We start from the raw sequence: 19476 nt of genomic DNA, 5'->3' as shown, positions 1-19476 counted from the left end.
AGGGAGAAAGATGGTTACAAGACCAAAGGGAGCATCAAAGGATCTCCACCGAAAAAAACAAGAGGTAGAATGGATGACATAATGATGGATGAGCATAAAACGCTGTCCCTAAGCAGACTAGATCTTGATGACGAGGAAAGGGATAATAGCCATACCAGCTGGGATATAATGATGTCAGACGAAAGGGAAGAAAACTAAAGAGCACGAAGAGAAGGTGTGTTTTTTCAAGAGATTCATGTATAGAAAGAGGGGTAAAGTGGTTAGATTTAGAAGAGCCAAAAGAAAAAATACCAGAACGGACAACAAATTCAGAACAAACATGGTAGCGCAGCGCAGCGGATATATTCCCACCAGATTAAGGTCATTGCCAGGACAAAGATGAACAGGTGAAACTAGCCCCATCTGGAAGACCAGAAGTGTAGGTGGGTACGATTGTAGACCAGGATTTACACAACTCCCGTTGTTAGAGAAAGGGGGTGAACGACCACAATATATACCGTGACCACAAATAGACAAAGATCATTTGAAATGTAAATTACCTAGTTTGACTGGTGGTTCGGGAAAATTGATGAGTTAGAAAGAATGACAGCAGGAATGACATTAGGAGTGGGTGACATAAAAGGCCTACTAGCAGCTATTTTAGGGGAGAGAGCTGATGACATTTGGAGATATGCCAGTATGACACCGCAAAATACGACATGACGGAGCACCATTTAATAATTGTAGAGCAGACATATGGAGGGCGCTTAGAGTACAATATCCTGACATCAGATATGGGTGTGATTATGACAAGGAAAATGGGCGAGGACAGAGATCCTGTTGCTTTTATTCAGGAGATTCAATAACGTTGGAGTCTTGAGACGAGAGGACCGTGGGATAAAACGGTAGCATTACTCTATCATTTGTCATGTCAGGGACTGCCAAAGCAAGGGCAGATAAAGAAACAGGTAAATGGAAGCAAAGCCATGGCCAGAAATACAGTTGACTAACATACATCAATGTTGATTATTACAAGAGAAGAATAATAAAAAAGCTGAGAATAGAAAGCAGGAGGAAGCAAAGTTAGTTCAGAAAGGAGGTGGATTTCTAAACCCTCAAGAGGGAGGAGGATTTAATGGAGGACAGCCACATCAATGTTGTAATTGTGGGAGGATAGGACATATGGCTCGAACGTGTAGAAATAGGGGGGGCATGCGCAAATCTGTCAAGCTCCAAGAGGGGGGTGGGATTTTCTCCACACTGTAATACAGAACCGCAGGAGTATTATGCCCAATATCACACACAGAATCAGAGAAGTGTGCCGCAAATACAGCAAAAGCAGAAGGTTCTGTTGCAATCAGTGTCGCCACAAGGGCAACCACAGCAAGCGCCTATGCAAACACAAGTACAGACCCAGCAAGCACAGGCATAAGACGCGATGGTGCCACAATGGAATACAAATACAGGAGCCCCACAAGCTACCACAGCCTGTTTGGGCTACACAGACGTTGACAAAAACAAAAAGAAAGTGCTGAATTCTGTGCATTCGGCTTGAAAAAAAAAGGAAAAGAAAATTAATCGAAGCCCATAATGCCAAACACGGGGAGCTAAACAGGGTGCCCCACTATTGTGTAATGAACAGACCTTCTTAATCGTTATATCTCTTCTTTATTTGTATCGCTGCCATTAACTATATACAGCTGGCAGTTGGTTCACTGCCACTGATGTCAAGTTGTCTCTTGCTGGTCACAAAGTGAATAATCTTTGGGGGAGCTCTTACTCTCCGGCATCAGAAGGAGCACCAGGACCGAATCTTCTATGTTAAGTGCTTCGCCTAAAGCACATTTCACTAGAGCTTGGCGCTGCCGGCTCTCGTGAGAGTCCTCTACATACCTCCCTTTGGTGAAAACACAGAGTTCATTCTAATACATAGCCATTATACTTCACCGGTCTTCTCTGATCTCTCCAGGGCCGGTTCTCCTCATCCCCCTCATCAGCTGGCATGTTGGTTTCTTCAGGATTGGGGGCAGGCTGCTCTAACGTCCTCTCGGTCTCCACCTGGGGCACCCGATGTGCGTCTGAAGTCGGTTCCCCTGCGGTAACCTGGTCGGTGTCTTTTCGTGTGCATGCCACTGGTCTTACTCTCGCTTGTGGCAGATGTCTTTCAAACATGGCCACTCGTTCCATGTTCCATTTGTGACCATCTTGGGTGCAGATATGGTTGGTTCCTCTTTGTACTACCTTGATCGGTCGACTGAACTTGGACCCGATCACTTGGTCTTTGTGCGGCAATCGGATTTTGACCCAATCACCTTCTCAGACTCCTCGAGTTTGCATTGCTCTGCCTGGATAACTCCATTCCTTCATCTGTTTCTTGCTGTTCTTTATCCTCAATACTACATCTTCCATATCCACCTCTCTCACACATGTCTACCATGGAGGTATGAGCGTGGATGCTGCCCTTCTTCCCCTTAACATATGGAACAGTGACACTTGGGTGATACCACTGGGGGGTCAAGCGATGGGCTGTTATGGCTTCTTTTACGGTCTTTCATGAGTCCATGCTGGAGGCCGTGGCCAGTTGCATCACCCCTTTTATAAACCTGTTCGTCCTTTCCACCAGTCCATTGGCCTGAGGGTGATACAGTGCTGCTTTGATCTGTTTTATATTGTTCCTTTTCACGAAGTTCTCCATTTCTTGAGAGACCAGTTGAACTCCATTGTCAGTAACAATGTCTTTAGGTAGTCCTTCTCTCTTAAACATGGCTGTTAACACTTCAATCACAGTCGGTGTGGTGAGGTTTGGCACAAATCCGGCTTGCACCCACTTTGATAAATAGTCAATCATGACCATTCCATATCGAAGTTCTGGGGGCATCGCCTCCAGGGGCCCAATGAAACCCAAACCTAGCTTTGGCCACACACCTTCCGGGACTTCCGTGGGCATTGATGGCACCTGTCTTGTCTTCAACCTTTTGTCACCGTTTATGCATTTGTGACATGCATCGATCATCAAGCGTTTATGATATGATGCCTCATTTATTACACACCTGTACACAAGTATTTGTAGGTGTGACGAGACAAGGTAGATCTTACTAGGCCTTGTGTCATTCAGATTGTGCAAGTTCAGGGGGGAGGGAAGGGGGAAGTGCAATCCGGGCAGCGTGACTCTGGCCAAGTGCAAGGAAAAGGGGGACTGTAGAGTTACAGACATAGCACAAAGTGCATGGTAGGCCCGGAGAAAGTGCAGGGGCTACTGGTCGTGGAGAAGCCTGGTGCCCATTGAGATTCTGAGGGCAGCCAGGCAAATAGTCAGTGCAGCAGAGAGGTAGGTCAGCAGGGGGGACGGAGAAAGAAGGCAGAAGCCTAAAGTGTTCGTGAGATTTATCATTTTTATGCTTCATCCCCTCTCCTAGTGAGACCCGCAGCACATTTTACTGAACTTCTGGACCTTTTTCTTTCAATCATGAAAGAGTGGAGCATTTATCCACTCATTCATTCTTGTTGGCATTGTCTTTTGGAACTCTATTCTTTGTATTTTACCTGTACAATAGAATCCATCTGCTCCATAGCTCTTTAAGGCATCTGTGTTTTTACAACTGCAGCACACAGCTCCTTATGGGCAGTGTTGCTGGGGACCCTTAGGGTCCTCCTCTAAGACTCTTTCTATATCCTCAAGTAACTACCGTTCTTAGTATCTCTCCCAAAACTCTGTAGTCTGAGAGATTGGAACACACCACCTTCAGTGAGGTGCCAAAGGGATACCTAGTATCTCCCTTCTCTCTGTTCCTGTGACATTTTAGTCACAATCATTAACATAGTTATGGCTGGTGGCAGTGGACGTGTTCTACCAACTATTGTATATTTTTTATACCACAGGCTATGTCCATAGCCTCGGTAGTGCACAATAGGGGCACCCAAGTACCAACTTGGAGCCTCCCTTCTTTTTTCGCCATTACTAGCGTTGTTGTTCTTTATTAGCCCTTCTACCATTCTGGGAAGGGGAAGTCTCTGTGTGTTTTGCCTTTGGCAGGAACCTTTGGGTATCCCTGCCTAGGCTCAAGAGTGTCTGGGTATGCAGGAAGTGGGGGAGGAGTCTTCCACCGACCCCCACCCCATCCTTTGTCTGCCAGAGTGCCTGAATAGGACCAGCTCCCACAGGGGTTTGGCTATCCCGATTGGACAGCCAAACACCCATTTCTGAAAAATGCTGAGAGAGATTGCAGAGGAGTGTGTGCTGGAACTGTATAAAATGTGGGGCTTCTGGAGTGAAAAGCAAGTCAACCACTGGAAGCTGAAGTAACCGAACAAGAAGATGACCAGAGATGCCTGCATACCCTTTGCAACACCATGAAGCAACCACTGCTGTCCTGACCCCGTTTTCTGTGCGACAGAGGAGCTCCAAAGAGGACGACTCCTTCCCTTTGGTTGGTGGCAACAACCAGACGCAAGACCAACTTTGAAATGAGCCATCTCCCGAGGTTTTAGGAGTTTCCAGAACGGCGGAACCCCAATACCAGTAGACCTGCTGCCCATTTTGAGTGCATCGTCGTGGAAAGGCCGAATCCGTCCGAATCTTGGCTGAACCTGTAAGGACACTCTAGAGATCCGATCCAACTCACCCAGACCCCCTCACCGGAGTGTGGAACTGTAGAAAGCAAAGGAAAGGAGATTGACCGGGCGATCTGTGTCCTTTGTTGGTGCTGCAGAAAAGGCGCCAAAACCACAGAGTGAAATCAGAGGTTGCTGAAAATCGCACTACCGCTCTTCCTTAGAGACTGCTGCCAAGAGATCCCATCCATTGTCCTGCCTTCAGTCATCAGACCAACGAATCCAGAGGTCGGGTCCAGAGCTGCAACATCGCGGAGCATCCAGCACAAACATTTTCTTCTTACCCAAGTACTGTGGGGGAAAAAGGTATTGCTTACCTAATTCCAAGAAGTCGCTCCAGAGCGTTGGCGTGCACGTAGAGGTGGGTAGGGCAACTCCCTCTGACCTCACACCAAGCCGCTGCTTGTGTCCCTTTCTCAAGTCTGTTTTAAGGTCTCGCTTGTTCATCGTTAAATTGCTGCTTCAGTAACACTAGAGACGGGGAAATCCACAGGAACTATTCATAATTCGCTGCTTGTCAAGACTTCAAGCCCTCCCCGAACTGCCTTTAGCTAGGGTTGCGTTTTGGGACTTAAAAGACTTGTTATGCGAAGAAACCCTCTCTAGAACCTTGAACCAAAATCATGCTACACTAACCATTTTCCTCCCTGTAAGTGACTTTACTATATGTGTTTGCAGAATAAATGCATTACTGTATACACGGTTGAAAACTGCATGAGTGAGCAATAACCGATAATACGATAACATTGTCTTTCCCCTTTCTAAATTTGCCCTTTGAAGTGTATCAGCAAGTATTCCTAAGTGTTCTTCTGTAAACGTCTAAAGTATTTCAAGTGATTCTGGTGTTAATTTGATAAATGTGTACTTTTATAAAACTTATAAGTGTAAGTGTTTCTTTGCTGTGCCTGTAACTAGATTCAGTGTACTTACCTACAGCTCACAACTTCCTCTTAAGATGAGCCCGACTGCTCTGCCAATCTACCGAGGTCCTGAGTTACTATAGACTGATACCAAGAGTTGGGGATCTACAAACCACTGGAATAGCTTATTAAAGTCTTACTACCAGTAAGACTTTAGGAAAACTTCCCTAACAAAAAGGAAGGTCTTGAGCTGCTTCTGGAACCTCAGGTGGTCTGGCTCAAGTTTGAGAGGGGCAGGGTGGCCATTCCAGAGGGAGGTACCTGCAGAGGAGAGCAATCTACCACCCACTCTCTGCCTAGAGAACTATCTGGCCGTCAGAGTTGGAGGTGGCTGAGCGAAGGGCTCTAGAAGGAAAGTGTTTAGGAAGAGAGAGTTGGATGTAGTGCAGACCGCGGCCCCAGAAAGCCTTGTGGACGATGCAGAGGGTCTCGAACCTGATCCTTGCAGCCACCAGGAGCCAGTGGAGAGATTTCAGGGCTCGAGGTATATGATCCCTGGGCTTGAGGCCAAGGACCTGTCTCGCAGTCCTGTTCTGGATTAGTTGCAGAGGGTAGAGGAAGGCAGATTGAGAAAGAGGCTGTTGCAGTAGCCAAGCCTACAGAGAACCAGGGCTCTGTAGACAGAGAGCTTCTGGGGGAAAGTGAGAAAAGGAAGAATACCTCTGAGGAGGTGCAGCTGGTGGTAGGACTTCTTAGCAAGGTCTATGATGTGAGAAGACAAGGAGAGAGCGGAGTCGAAGATGACACCAAGGTTTTTTGCCTAACAGGAATGGGTAGGAAGAGGTCCCAAGGAGGGCAGCCATAGTGAAAGAGGGAAAGCGGGAGCAGGGGTCCCAACGAGAAGGATCTCAGTCTTACTGGTATGAAGGCAGAGATCATTGGAGGTGCACCACTCCTGAATCACGGATAGACAGTCAGGAATGAGGGCAGAGGAGAGCGAAGTGTCATCTGCATAACACTGAAAGTTAGAGAGGAGAAGGTAGAGATGAGGTAAACCAAGGGAGCTAGGCATGTTGAAAAGCCAGGGTGAGCGGTTAAAGCCCTGGGGAACACCACACGTGGAGAGAGAGGTTGTGGAGAGGAAGGACCCAAGTTGGATCTGGGAGGGTCGGTCCAGGTGGAAGGAGGTCAACCAAGCCAGGGCCTGATCTGTGATGCCCAGGTTCTCAGAGAGACGATTGACCGGGATGGCATGATTGACCGTGCCGAAAGAAGAGGACAGATCAAGGAGGATGAGGACAGAAGGAAGGCTAGAGTCGAGATTAGTGAGAAAATCTTCACGGGTGTTCAGGAGAGCAGTTTCCGTGTCTAATGCTACTCTGAAGCCCGACTGATGGTCATGGAGACCACTAATAAATTCAGTGTGGAGAGTACACTGGGAGATGCCCAGCTTTTCCAGGAGTTTGCCCAGGAAAGGAGTGACAGAGTTCGTGGCGGTAGTTTACAGGACAGGAAGGGTTGGCGGAAGGTTTTTTCAGGAGTGGGTGCACAAAGGAGTGCTTTAGGGGTCAGGGGAAGATTCCAGTGGCAAAAGAGTTAGTGCAGAAATCGGCAAAGGCAGAACGAGGGTGACAATGTGGTCCATGATGGTTCTGGAGGAGCAGGGGAGCACCTGTTTGGACAACACTTTCATAGATCAGACTTGTCTAGAAACATGGTCAGGTGTGATCGGATAGAAAGAGGAGAAAGGAGGATTGATCCATGGCGGGCCACCAGTATGCGTCTTGCAACACGTGGCGTGCCATGGTGCTCCCTAAATGCCCAGAATGGGCCCTGCATAGGATGATCTTTCTCATGCCCAATGGCGGAATCACTTGGCCACCTTTGATCAACAATCCTGCTTCAAGAATTTCTTCTGCCACTTTCCAGTATGGCCTCATGCCTTCCGGGATGGCCCTTTCCTCAAGCCAGCCCCTCCTAACACATGCAGTGAGCAGCACCATTGTGGGATATTTGCTTGATTCCTCCTTACAATGGCTCTTCCTCATTTTAGAAGGTATCTGCTCTTAAGGTCTTGGATTGACACCACCAGACCCACCTCCTAAAGGAACGTGATAGCCGTCTGCTTGACATAAAATCTGCTTGGGCTTTTTTCCAAACAACGATATGCGCCATTTCGTATGTATACTTTTGTATTTTCACTGCACTGCCTGCCAGTCGTGACCTGGACGTTTTTTGTCCCTCCCGGGCTCAACATATGGATCAACGGTTTGTGATCTGTGACTAACTTGAACTTCGTGCCCCATATGTATGTCCTGAAATGTTCTACTTCCCACGCACATGCTAACATCTCCTTTTGCCAAGTTGAATAATGTATTTCTGTGGTGGACAATACCTTGGATGCAAATGACACTGTTTTCTGCATCTCCCCTCTTTTGAGTCAGCACAGCTCCTAAGCCATACGCAGTAGCATCAGTGGTGATGACTATCGCACTTGGGATTGAATGGTTGCAGGCACAGTCCTTCCCTTTATGGATTCAAATGCCAACTTCTGATCCTGCGCCCATGCAAATTTGTCTCCTTTCTTGAGCAATTGTCTCAGCGCTGCAGTGACCTCTGAGACGTTTGGGACAAATTTAGTGAAGCATTCGGCAAGTCCCAGCAATGATCGTAATTCATCCTTGCTTCCAGTAGCGGGAGCTTTTATGATGGTTTGTAACAGGATCTTCTTGGGACCGATTCCCTTGCTGTAGGTAGTCCACTTCCTTGGCTCGCAGTACCAATTTGTCATACCTCAGCTTCACCCCTGCCTCTCGTAACATTGTGAGAACTTTTCTCAGCAATGCATTGAGTCTGGTCGCCTTCTGCATATACCAAGAAGTCATCTTGGAAATATGAGAAGTTGCCAACGTCACGTAGCAACAAGTCCATCATCCACTGGAATGCAGAAGCTGCAGATGATAACCCAAATGGCATCCTTGTAAACTGATATGTGCCGAACGGGGTGATAACCACAGTGACAGGCCTTAATTCTTTGTGCAGGTGTATTTGATGATGGGCGTCTCTCATGTCCAACTTGGAAAATGCTCTTGGCTTCCTTCATCATTAGTATCAGTTTGTTTAGGCTGGGGAGGGGGTAGTTGTCTGTAATGACCGCCAAACTTAGACTGGGAAGGTCTATGCAAACCCTCAAATAGTTTTAATTCTGCTTTTTTAAACACCACCACTGGGCTCAACCACTGGACGTCTCGCCTTCTTCAATGGTGCCCTCCCTTACCATCTTTTCCAGTTTCAGCTTCAACACACTTCTTACCGTCCCTGGCACTGGACGTACTTTGTGCTTTACAGGCACTGCATTGGCTCTGACCATTATCTTGTGCATATAATTCTTAATACGTCCAGACCCTGAGAAGAACAACTTGGGGAAATCTCGACACCGGCGCTCCTCCAGCCTTTACCAACATCACCTGGTTCTCCTTGCTGGGGTTGAGCTTGATTTTGAGTTTGGCTTGATAGTCCCATCCTAAAACCGCTGGGCCTTCTTTTGCAAAGTAAACTCTGGTCCTGGTTTCTCTCCCTTTGAACTCGATGGCGCAGTTGGCATACCCTACTAGACGTACAGAGGCGCCTCTGAACACGGTGGACGCGTGTCTAGTGCTTAACACTTCTACCTCATATTTTCCTACCATTTCCTTATATGTGTGGATGGGTAGTATTGTCAGATCCGATCCAGAGTCGGCTATCACTCTCGTCTCCTTAATGATACAATGCAGCTTTTCTCTCCTGGCTCTTGAGCTGTTGACCATTATTATGGTGGGCCTCTCTTCTTCGGATGAACTGTTTCCACCTTCTCCTTCTGCTTGGACGGAAGTCACTTTCTTTCTGCGCCACTTGAATGCGACTGCAATATGACCAAGCCTCTTGCAGTTGGAACACTTCGTTTCTCGGCAGACATTCCCTGTCATTGATCAAGTGCGGTCTACTGGCACATCTATGGCATTTGAGGACTTCCCTTTTACTCCACGTCTCCTCTTTGAATTCAGAGGGTTGTTTCTCTTTCCTCCCTTTAAACATTACTGCCTGCACTCAGTGGCCACTGGGCTGCCGGCCGACTCCCTATGCCTGCAGTTATTCTCTTCCACAGCCCTCGCTTTTTCCACAGCCTTTGTAGTTCTTTCTCCAGGATAAATCTGTCCTGAACTTTCCTGCTGTTCGTGTGTACTGTGAGCGTGTTGCAGATCATGTTTCATGCATTGTTACCAAAATTGCAAGCACCGCCAATTTGTGCAATTTCGTGACATACTCGTCCACTGGCTCAGCAGGCTCCGGTCTTCTTCATGGCTTCCTTGTACACATTATCATTGTCATCCGCGATCAGTTCTGGCGAACATCCTTTGGCCTTCCACTCCCAATGCATTGAGAAGCATCGCCCTCTTCCTCGCAGCGGTGAAATCCACACCACCCAGCACGTTGACATTTGTCACAAACAAGGGCTCCCACTGACTCCATGGAATTAGGGGCCTACCTGGAGTTTCTAGGAACGACGGGAGTGGCGTTGCACCTTGCATTGTGTTGGTCATGGGGGTCTCAGTTAAATCCTCATCGCCATTTATATTGTGAAATAAACAGACCTTCTTAATGGTTATTTCACTTCTTTGTACCGCTGCATTAACTATATACAGGTGGCAGTTGATTCACTGCCACTGATGTCAAGTTGCCTCTTGCTGGTCACACAGTGTATAATCTTTGGGAGAGATCTTACTCTCTGGCATCAGGAGGAGCGGCAGGATCTGCTTCCGTCTCCGTTGCTCTCTCACACCAAACCCTCCCCCTTTCTCCACGCATTGTGCTTCGCCTAGAGCACGTCATGAGAGCTTAGCACTGCTGGGTCTCGGGAGAGTACTCTACACCCCTGCTCCTCTTGTTCGGCATAATGGGCATCTAGGGTTGCAGGGGACAAAGAAAAATACAAAACAAAATAACCCAGAAAAAGGGACCCCTATGGGGCCAGCTCTGACCTATGTTAGTGGGAGGGAACTGAGACCGCACAGAAAGAGGAGAGTCGGCGGCACACTTCTGTGTGTGCCGCCGAAAAGGTAAGTGTGCGGGGAGGGGTAGGGGATGCGGGATACCGGGAAAGGGATTTATGTGTTCATTGCTCAGCACTGTTAGGGACGTTTTCCTAATGTCCCACTGGTAGTAAGACTTCAGTAAGCTATCGCAGTGGTTTTTAGATCTCTAACTCTGGGTATCAGTCTGTACTAACTCAGGACATTGGTAGAGTGGCAGAACAGTAAGGCGTACCTTAAGAGGAAGATCTGAGCTGTAGGTAAGTACACTGAGCCTTAGCTAGACATGCACATCAAAGCAACTCTTACACTTATAATTTATATAAAATTATATATTTATTATATATACACCTGCATAACTTTAAATACTTTAGACGTTTACACGTGAACGCTTCAGCATGAACTTTAAAGGGCACTTTCACTTTTGTGTTTGTTTACGGTTACATTTGTAGCAACGTTAGAAAGGGAAAAGACAATGTTATAGTATTATCGGTGTATCTATGCTACTCAATGTGCCTGAAGTCTGTGACAAATTATTTTGTATTTTTTCCTATTATGCCTTAAACACGTTGCCCATTTTCACTACGGGGGCACTCACGTAATTAACTAAACTGTGTGTATACAACTAGAAAACTCGTGGTCCAAGTATTACCCTGCAAATGCATCTGCAGCTTGTCCCATTACTCAGATTGTTTACAAATACGATGTGCTTAGAAACTTACTCGCAGCTACAATTCTGCATATATTTAAGTAATTATCTTGCATAGCTAATCATCTCAGGTCATCCCATTTTATATGAAGCTGCTTATCCTGATATACAACAGCTGTATTAGCAGACCTCTATTAACACTGACTATCCACTACTAACAAGTAGTTATGACAGGTTGGGTATCTCTCATCATGCTCCCATTCTGTATTATACCTATGTATGTGCCATGCACAGGCTCCAACTTCCGTAACCATCTAAATGGTCTTAGCAGAATAGCATGCCCTAGACACCACCCTATCCCCTGTCCTACCCCATTCCTTCCCATTACTAAGCCATTCCAACCCCTCCAGGATCAAAATTACTGCCCTACTGTATTAAAAAGCAACCAAAAATCCAGAACTGCCTCTGTACTATGTATCTTCACTGTGCAAAACAAACCTATAAGGAATTCCTACCTGAGCCTAGGTACACGGAGACGTGACCGACTTGGCTCACGGACATACACTATCCCACACCACCGAAATAAAGACCAATCTAATATGCAACAACTAAAACTGAACCTATTGCCGTTAAGTACTAGAACTCAATGGCTCAGGGCACAAACTAAGCAATGCATCCCCGCCGAAGCCTCCACCCTAACCAAAACCACCCTTACTAATACCACAGAGGATCACCTACCCACTGTCCCCAAAATAGAACCTACTAACAGCACCAAGCTTCAAATTGCCCCATACAATGGCAACAACACACATGTATTACTCACACTCCAGTCTCAACCCCTGACTGAACTCATATTAGCACTCATCAATGCACGGTCTATAGCTACTCATGCTCCAGAAATACATGATTATATAATTGAACAAGGACTTGTTATGCTCATAGTGACAGAACCTGGCTACATCAAGCCTCTGGACCCACTCTTACCATACATAGCTAGTCCACCTAACTACACCATCCTGAGAACAGACAGAACCAAATCAGTTGGTGGGGGAGTAGCTAGTATCGCCAAAAGTCACCTTAAACTTAGAGCCTGCCCAATCGAGATGGATATGAAATTTTACTTACTAAACTTGCAACTAATCTTAAAACTACTATCAACATAGCAACTATATACAGAGCACCTAATAACAACTCTCAGCCTGAACTAGATAAACCATTATTACTAACCCCATTCATCAAACCTAAGACAAAATGTATTGTCGTCAGCGACCTGAAACTCGGATTCAATGACAGCCTTGACCATAAAGCAGAAGCCCTATACAATGCTCTCAAAGATATGTTGTTCACACAACTTGAGAATGCGTCCACCCACATTAAAGGGAGAACGCTGGATTGGGTACTATCACTTAATACCCCAGTCTCCATAGAAACGATCACACCTTTGCATTGGACAGATCACCACAGAATTAAATTCACTATCAGGTGTAATGATCTAGAATTACCTAAGCCTAAAACATTAGATACTTATGTAACAAGGAATATTTGCAAACTTTTAGCTGGAAACCTGAATCCAATCCTAAAGAACACCCTCACAGATAAATTGATTACTAATGAAAACCCATGTTCTCTTGCAGACCTACCATACCTGTCTCACAAACACAATAAATATCTTAGCACCTTGTGTCACCAAAACCAGACGATCTGATAAAAAAACTTCTTTCTGGTTCAATGAGGAACTAGTTTCACTAAGGCGGACCAAACGCTCGCTGGAACACCTCTACAACAAATCTCGTACTCCCGATGCAGCTGACGCCTTTAACTCTGCAAATAAAACTTATAAAGCAGCAATCATTGCACACAAAGCAAATGCGCTTAATACCAGGATTAGTAATGCTTCTTCTGACTCAAAAGAACTCTTCTCTATCCTCAAAGAGTTGGAAAACCCCATCCCCATCATCAATCTTGTTCAACCTAGTAAAGAATGGTGCACTACCATCCAAGATGCCCTTGCCACTAAAATTAAGTTATTACAAAACAAAATCACCATTAAAAGAACAACATTAGCGAAAAAACATACCATGACGGACGCAATTAGGAATCCCATAGCTTGTAACACCCCCACCTTCCACTTCTCATCAGTCTCTCAAGAAGTAGTGCTTAATACCATAGCTAAATTGAAAGCTTCAAACTGCAAAGGGGATAACTTTCCTGCCCATCTAGTTAAACTATGTGCCCCCACTCTCACCCCTATCATCACCAACTTTGTTAATGCATCATTCAGTTCCAATTTAGTCCTAGCAAGCATTAAAGAAGCCTGGGTCATGCCACTATTAAAAAAGCCAACGCTAGACCCCCCCTATTCCAACTAACTATAGGCCCATTACTACGGTCCCATTTCTTCTAAAAATCATTGATAAAATAGCGTATAACCAAATACAAGCCCATCTCGAACAAAACAAACTTCATGGAACTAGACAATCTGGGTTCAGGCCGAAACATAGTACGGAAACCGTGCTTACCGACCTGAAAATTCAAATAGACACAATAAGAGACTCAGGAAAAATGGCCATATTACTGCTTTTAGATTTATCAGCAACGTTCGACCTCGTAGATCATGATAAACTCAGCAAGACATTAGCTAAAGACTTCAGCTTCTCGAATAACGCCACCCTTTGGATTAAATAATTTCTAGCGGAAGGTACTTCCAGAATCGCCATTGGGAAAGATGCAGCAGATCCCACTGCTGTCCCCGTCGGAGTACCCCAAGGATCTTGCCCATCTCCCACCCTCTACAATGCCTATACCAAACTTCTATTCTCAGCACTAGACGATATGGGTGTCATCTACACAAACTTTGCAGATGAGACCCAGATCCTTATCTCCATTACTAGGAACTATGCCCAAGATACCCAAACCATTAACAAAATCTATACCATCATTCAAAATTGGATGGCGATAAACAGCCTCTGTCTCAATGATGAAAAGACAGGCTCTCATTGTAGGATCCCAATCTAGACTAGGGTCACTTCATCCAGACTACACAGTTATCAACATCGACGGCACCTTGATACCAGTTCTCAAACAAGTTAAAACCCTTGCTGTCTATCTAGATGCTAATCTCACTATGAATAAACACATTTCAGCACTCTCATCCTCCACAGCATACACAGCTAAACTCATTGCTTTAAGTCGTCAATTCCTCACCCCATCCAATTGTATAACTCTAGCCAGAGCACTAATATTAACTAAGCTTGACTATTGCAATGTATTATTACTAGGAACTTCCAACACCAACATAAGTAAACTACAACTGTTACAGAATAAAGCCCTTAGAGCGGCACTAGGTATAAAGAAATCAGACCACATCTTTAACATCAGGCGAGAAAACCATTGGCTGCCCATCAAAACTAGGATCATTTTCAAAACTCTATGTACTGTACACAAATGCCTCACTAATAAAGCTCCCAGCTACCTCAATAATGCTATTAACAAAAAAAGAGGGAATAGTTTTAAAGTCCTTGCTCCTATTTTATGGAGCTCCCTTCCACTCAGTATTAAAAATGAATAATCCATTGCAAGCTTCAAAAAAGTACTGAAAACTTGGTTGTTCAACCAATACTGATGGACCAAGACTCCCTGTCCATATCTAGTTAACATAGGCCTACATTACATATTTGAATGATGCAGGACCTACATAAGTGCTCTTTGTTTGCTATTTTTGTAACTATTCCGTTATTAGCCACTTGGCCTACTGTCTTTTTACCTGTATCATCGTAACCTTTGTACAAGTAAATATTAAGCTGTCTGTACCTCGCCGTGACACCTAAGGGTCGGGGCGTGTAACAAATGAAATAAATAAATAAAAATAAAATATTAAGCGCACCTGCAGATTCTAACAGTTCACATGGTAATACTTTTACTCTGCAAACCCATATAGTAAAGTCACTTAAAGGGAGCAAAATGGTTAGTTAGTGTAACATTAGCCTGGTTTAAGGTTCTAGAGGGTTTATTCGCCCAGTAAGTCTTAAGTTCCAAAGCATAACCCTAGCTGAAGGCAGTTCGGCGAGGGCTCAAAGTCTTGACAGGCAGTAGAATACGAAGAGTTCTTGAGGATTTCTTCTAGTCTCTAGTATTATAGAAGCAGCAAGTTAACTAACAAGAGAGACCTGTAAAAGGACTGGATGAAGGGACACAAGCAGCGGCTTGAGTCAGAGTTAAGAGGGGGTGAACCTGGAGACCTCTAGGTGCACTCCAACGCTCTGGAACGACTTCTTGGAATCATGTAAACAATACCTTTTTCTCCACCGTACCTTAGGTTAGAAGAACATTTTTGTGCTGGATGCTCCGCGAAGCTGCATCTCTGGACCCAACCTCCGGATTCCTTGGTCTGATGACTGAAGGCAGGACAATAGACGGGATCTCTAGCAGTCTCGAAGGAGGACCGGTAGCCCGACTTTCGGCAACATCTTGGTTCACTCTGCGGTTTTGGCACCTTTTCTGCAGCACCAACAAAGGACACGGATCGCCCAGTCAATCTTCTTCGCTTCCTGCAGTCCCACACTCTGATGAGGGAGTTTGGGCAAGTTGGATTGGATCTCTGGAATGTCCATACGGATTCAGCAAAGATTTGGGCGGATTCAGCCTTTCCAAGACAATGCACTGAAAATGAGCAGCAGGTCTTGTGGTATTGGGGTTCTGCAGCTCTGGAAACTCCTAGGACCTCGGGAGTTGGCTCAATTACGTTTGTCTTGGGACTGGTTGTTCCCACCAGCCAAAGGGAAGGAGTCTTCCACTTCGGAACTCATCCGTCACACAGGAGACGGTGCCAGGACAGCAGATGTCACTTCACGGTGTTGCAAAGGGTCTGCGGGCGTCTCTGGTCATCTTCCGCTTCCAGTGGTCGACTAGCTTTTCACTCCAGAAGCCTCACCTTTTATATAGTTCCAGAACAATCTCCTCTGCAATCTCTCTTAGCATTTTACAGAAAGGGGCGTTTGGTTGTCCAATCAGGATAGCCAGACCCCCTGTGGGAGCTGGTTCTATTCAGGCACTCTGCCAGACAAAGGTCAGGGGGGTGAAAAACTCCTCCCCAGACACTCTGGAGCCTAGGCGGGGACACCCACGGTTTCCCACCAAAGGCAAAACACACACACACACACACTGACCTCCCCCTCACAGAACGTCAGAAGAAGGGTTAACCAAGAACAACCATGCTAGTAATGGCAAAAGAAGGGAGGCCCCAAGTTGGTACTTACTCGGTAGTGCCCCTTGTGATGCTGGAAATGCATTGGAGGGACAGGGTCTCCACGTCTTTGTCCTGTACTCCCTTATGTGTGTTCTGTGTTGTTTTCTGCACAGGAGTCCATGTGGGACTCTTGGCAGTGCAGCTCTTTCTCTTTTTGGTTGTGATGAACAGACCCTTGGGATACCCTTATGACACCCATGGTTGGGGGTACAACCCTGTACCCCTAGTGTATGTTTTTGGGCACTTGTGTGTGGCCCACAGAACAAGGGATAGGCTGGTGGCAGCTCCATACTGTATTTGACAGGTGCTCTGAGTGTCCTTCATTTTTGGATACCCAGGCCCTGCCATAGGAATCAGTGAATTCCTGATAGGAGACAAGATGGCCTCTGTGGCCTCTTGGTTTCTATTACCTGTTGCCTTGTATTCCCAAAGTCCTGGGAAGCCCTGACTGAGTGTGTGACTAATATGCATTTCATGTTATGGGTGTCTGGTTTCTGTGTGTGTGACACAAAGAATGAGACAGCCCTGCCTGAAACAGACATGAATGCAGTGCAGTGTGCTGAATGGCTCGATGCTTGTCCCAATCCACAGTCCACATTCCAATCCACATTCCTTGTTATGGGTGTCTGAGTGGAAGTGAATGGCCTGAATGCACTGTGAGCCTGACTGGCCGCCTGCCTGCATGAATGCCCTTCTGAATGATTGGCTGCCTGAGCCTGGCTCAGCAATGTGAGTGAGAGACAGAACAGTATATCTGGGGATCTCTCCTTTACCATGTTTGTTCAGAAGCTGAAGTCGAAACTTGCTGCTGCTTGCTGTCATCGAAATCTGAAAGCTGTCGTGTCTGTCAAGGACTGATCCAAGAGAGGACCTGGCTAGGAGACCTTGTCCCGAGCTACGAGGGAACATCGTGTAAAAGCTAATCTTCACCAAGGCACCTTGGAAGCCAGTCTTGAAAGACTGTCGACCGGAGACTGGGACCGCCGAGGAATCGGAAGTGAAGCACCTGGACATTGAAGTCCATGGTCGTCGGTTAGGGCTCGGAGGACCGCCGTAACCGCTGGAAGCCTATCTAGTCGTGTTGCCCAGAAGCCAGGACAGCTTGACGCTGTGCTGCTCAACGACTGCAGCCTCAAGGCTCCCCCATTGCCTAAGACGTTGAAACAAAGGACCCCCTTTACCAGCACCGTCGATCGATTTGTCCCGCCGGAGAAAGTCGAGGTCGTTGACGAACCAAGGAGAATCCGCTGATGGGTTTCCCGCCATCAGAAGTCCACAAAGACCAACGAAGATCCGAAAGCCAGCCGTGGTTGAGTCACGATTATCCACACTAAGGCCGACACCAGACGCCCACTGCCGGGCCTACGTTCTTCATCAAGGCATATTTGCAGCAAAAAACTCCTGTCATCTAGGCGCACCGCATGCCTCATCTTCATAGGACGTCCATGACTGATCGTTGACGAGCACCGCAAAGATCAAAGTTGCTATCGCAAGGACACCTTTCATCGCCTTCTTTAAAGGGAGTTCACCCACGAGAGATCTGTCGAGGAACCGCCAAAGAAACTCTGCTAAACTTGGGTACATTGAGGTAGTAGAACATTTTAGCAGGAAACAAAGACTATTTTAAACATATATGGACTGGGATTGTGGATACACTTTATTTACAGGTTGCCCAGGTGGCAGGATCCTATGACTTAGCAGCTAAAGTACTATTCTGCCATTTGCTTAACATAACTGGTCTTCCTTCCCATGTCTGATGTTGATTCACATTACTGATTGATTTGTATGCCATTGAAACTGTCAGCAGTTGGTGCATTATAAAGGTGTCAAGAGTGAACTGTGGTACCACATACATATTGTACATATTTACAATAAGATTTGCCAAAGCACAAAGTGCATTATTGATTGTGTATATATATTGAACCCTATTTATATAAATAACTGTGCTATCACATAACAGTGTGTGGACATTCCTTTGTTGGGGGCTCAGGGACTACACTGTACTTAAGAACCAGCCTGCATCACCTTCTGAGAGCTTAAGCCTTGATTGCTCGTCCATTGCTACCGGATAGGGAATCTTGGCTGGGGTGCTCTGTGCTTCTACTCTGCCATATATAGGGCAGGAGTACAGATACACCCCTCTGTCTTTACACCCCTATTATGCACTACCGAGGCTATGAAAATAGCTTGCGGTATAAAAACTATACAACAGTTGGTAGAACCCGTCCACTGCCACCAGCCATAACTAGGAGATAGTCTATGTGACTAAAAAGTCACAGGAGTAGAGCGAAGGGGGATAACTAGGTATCCCGTTGGCACTCCACTGAAGGTGGTGTGTGAGAATCTCTCAGACTATAGAGTTTTGGGAGAGATACTCTTAAGAACGGTAGTTACTCGGGGATATAGAAAAATAATTTTAAGGAGGGACCTAAGGGTTCCCAGCAACACTGCCCATAAGGAGCTGTGTGCTGCAGTAGTAAAACACAGATGCCTTTACGAGCTATGGGGCAAGCAGAATACAGTTCCAAAAGACAGACCCCACACGAATGAATGAGTGGAAAAGGATCCACTTATTCAGGGTTGAGAGAAAAGGGTCCAAAAGTCCAGTAAAAAGTGGTGGGGGTTCTCACTAGGAGAGAGGATGAAGAATAAAAATGATAAATCTCCCTAACAAGTGTGATTTTTGAATTCGCTATGTTCGGATTCACCATTTTCATGCTGCATAGAAATCACATAGATCCCAATAAATGCCCATATAATAAAAAGAAAGCGGGTCAGGATTCCCCTGCACTACTGTCCATAAGAGATCATATTGCTGCAGAGTAGTCTTCAATGGTGTACTGGGCACCACTCACCAAGGGTAAAATAAGGATAGCCCGAGTTGCTCTCCAGTGTTCTCAAAAAGAAATGAGGTAAGCAAATGACTAAAAGTAAAAGGATCTTGCTCACTAAAAATAACTCATGTTCACACAGTTGATAGATATTCAGGTGGGCATTAAATGAAATGGGAAAGCAACGAAAAGAAAAATGGTTTCCTAACAAGAGTAAAAACAGGTTGAGAAC

At 45.9% G+C, this 19476-nt stretch overlaps 1 protein-coding gene across 10 annotated transcripts in view; it reads right to left on the bottom strand.

The window, feature by feature from the left end:
- HDAC5 (histone deacetylase 5) overlaps positions 1-19476 on the bottom strand; it is a 2156790-nt gene that overhangs the window by 220118 nt on the left and 1917196 nt on the right. The window lies entirely within an intron of this gene.

The sequence above is a fragment of the Ambystoma mexicanum genome, chromosome 13 (genome assembly GCF_040938575.1).
Source record: "Ambystoma mexicanum isolate Mex_15411 chromosome 13, UKY_AmexF1_1, whole genome shotgun sequence".
NCBI lineage: Eukaryota > Metazoa > Chordata > Amphibia > Caudata > Ambystomatidae > Ambystoma > Ambystoma mexicanum.
This window is presented reverse-complemented; position numbering and strand designations above follow the sequence as displayed.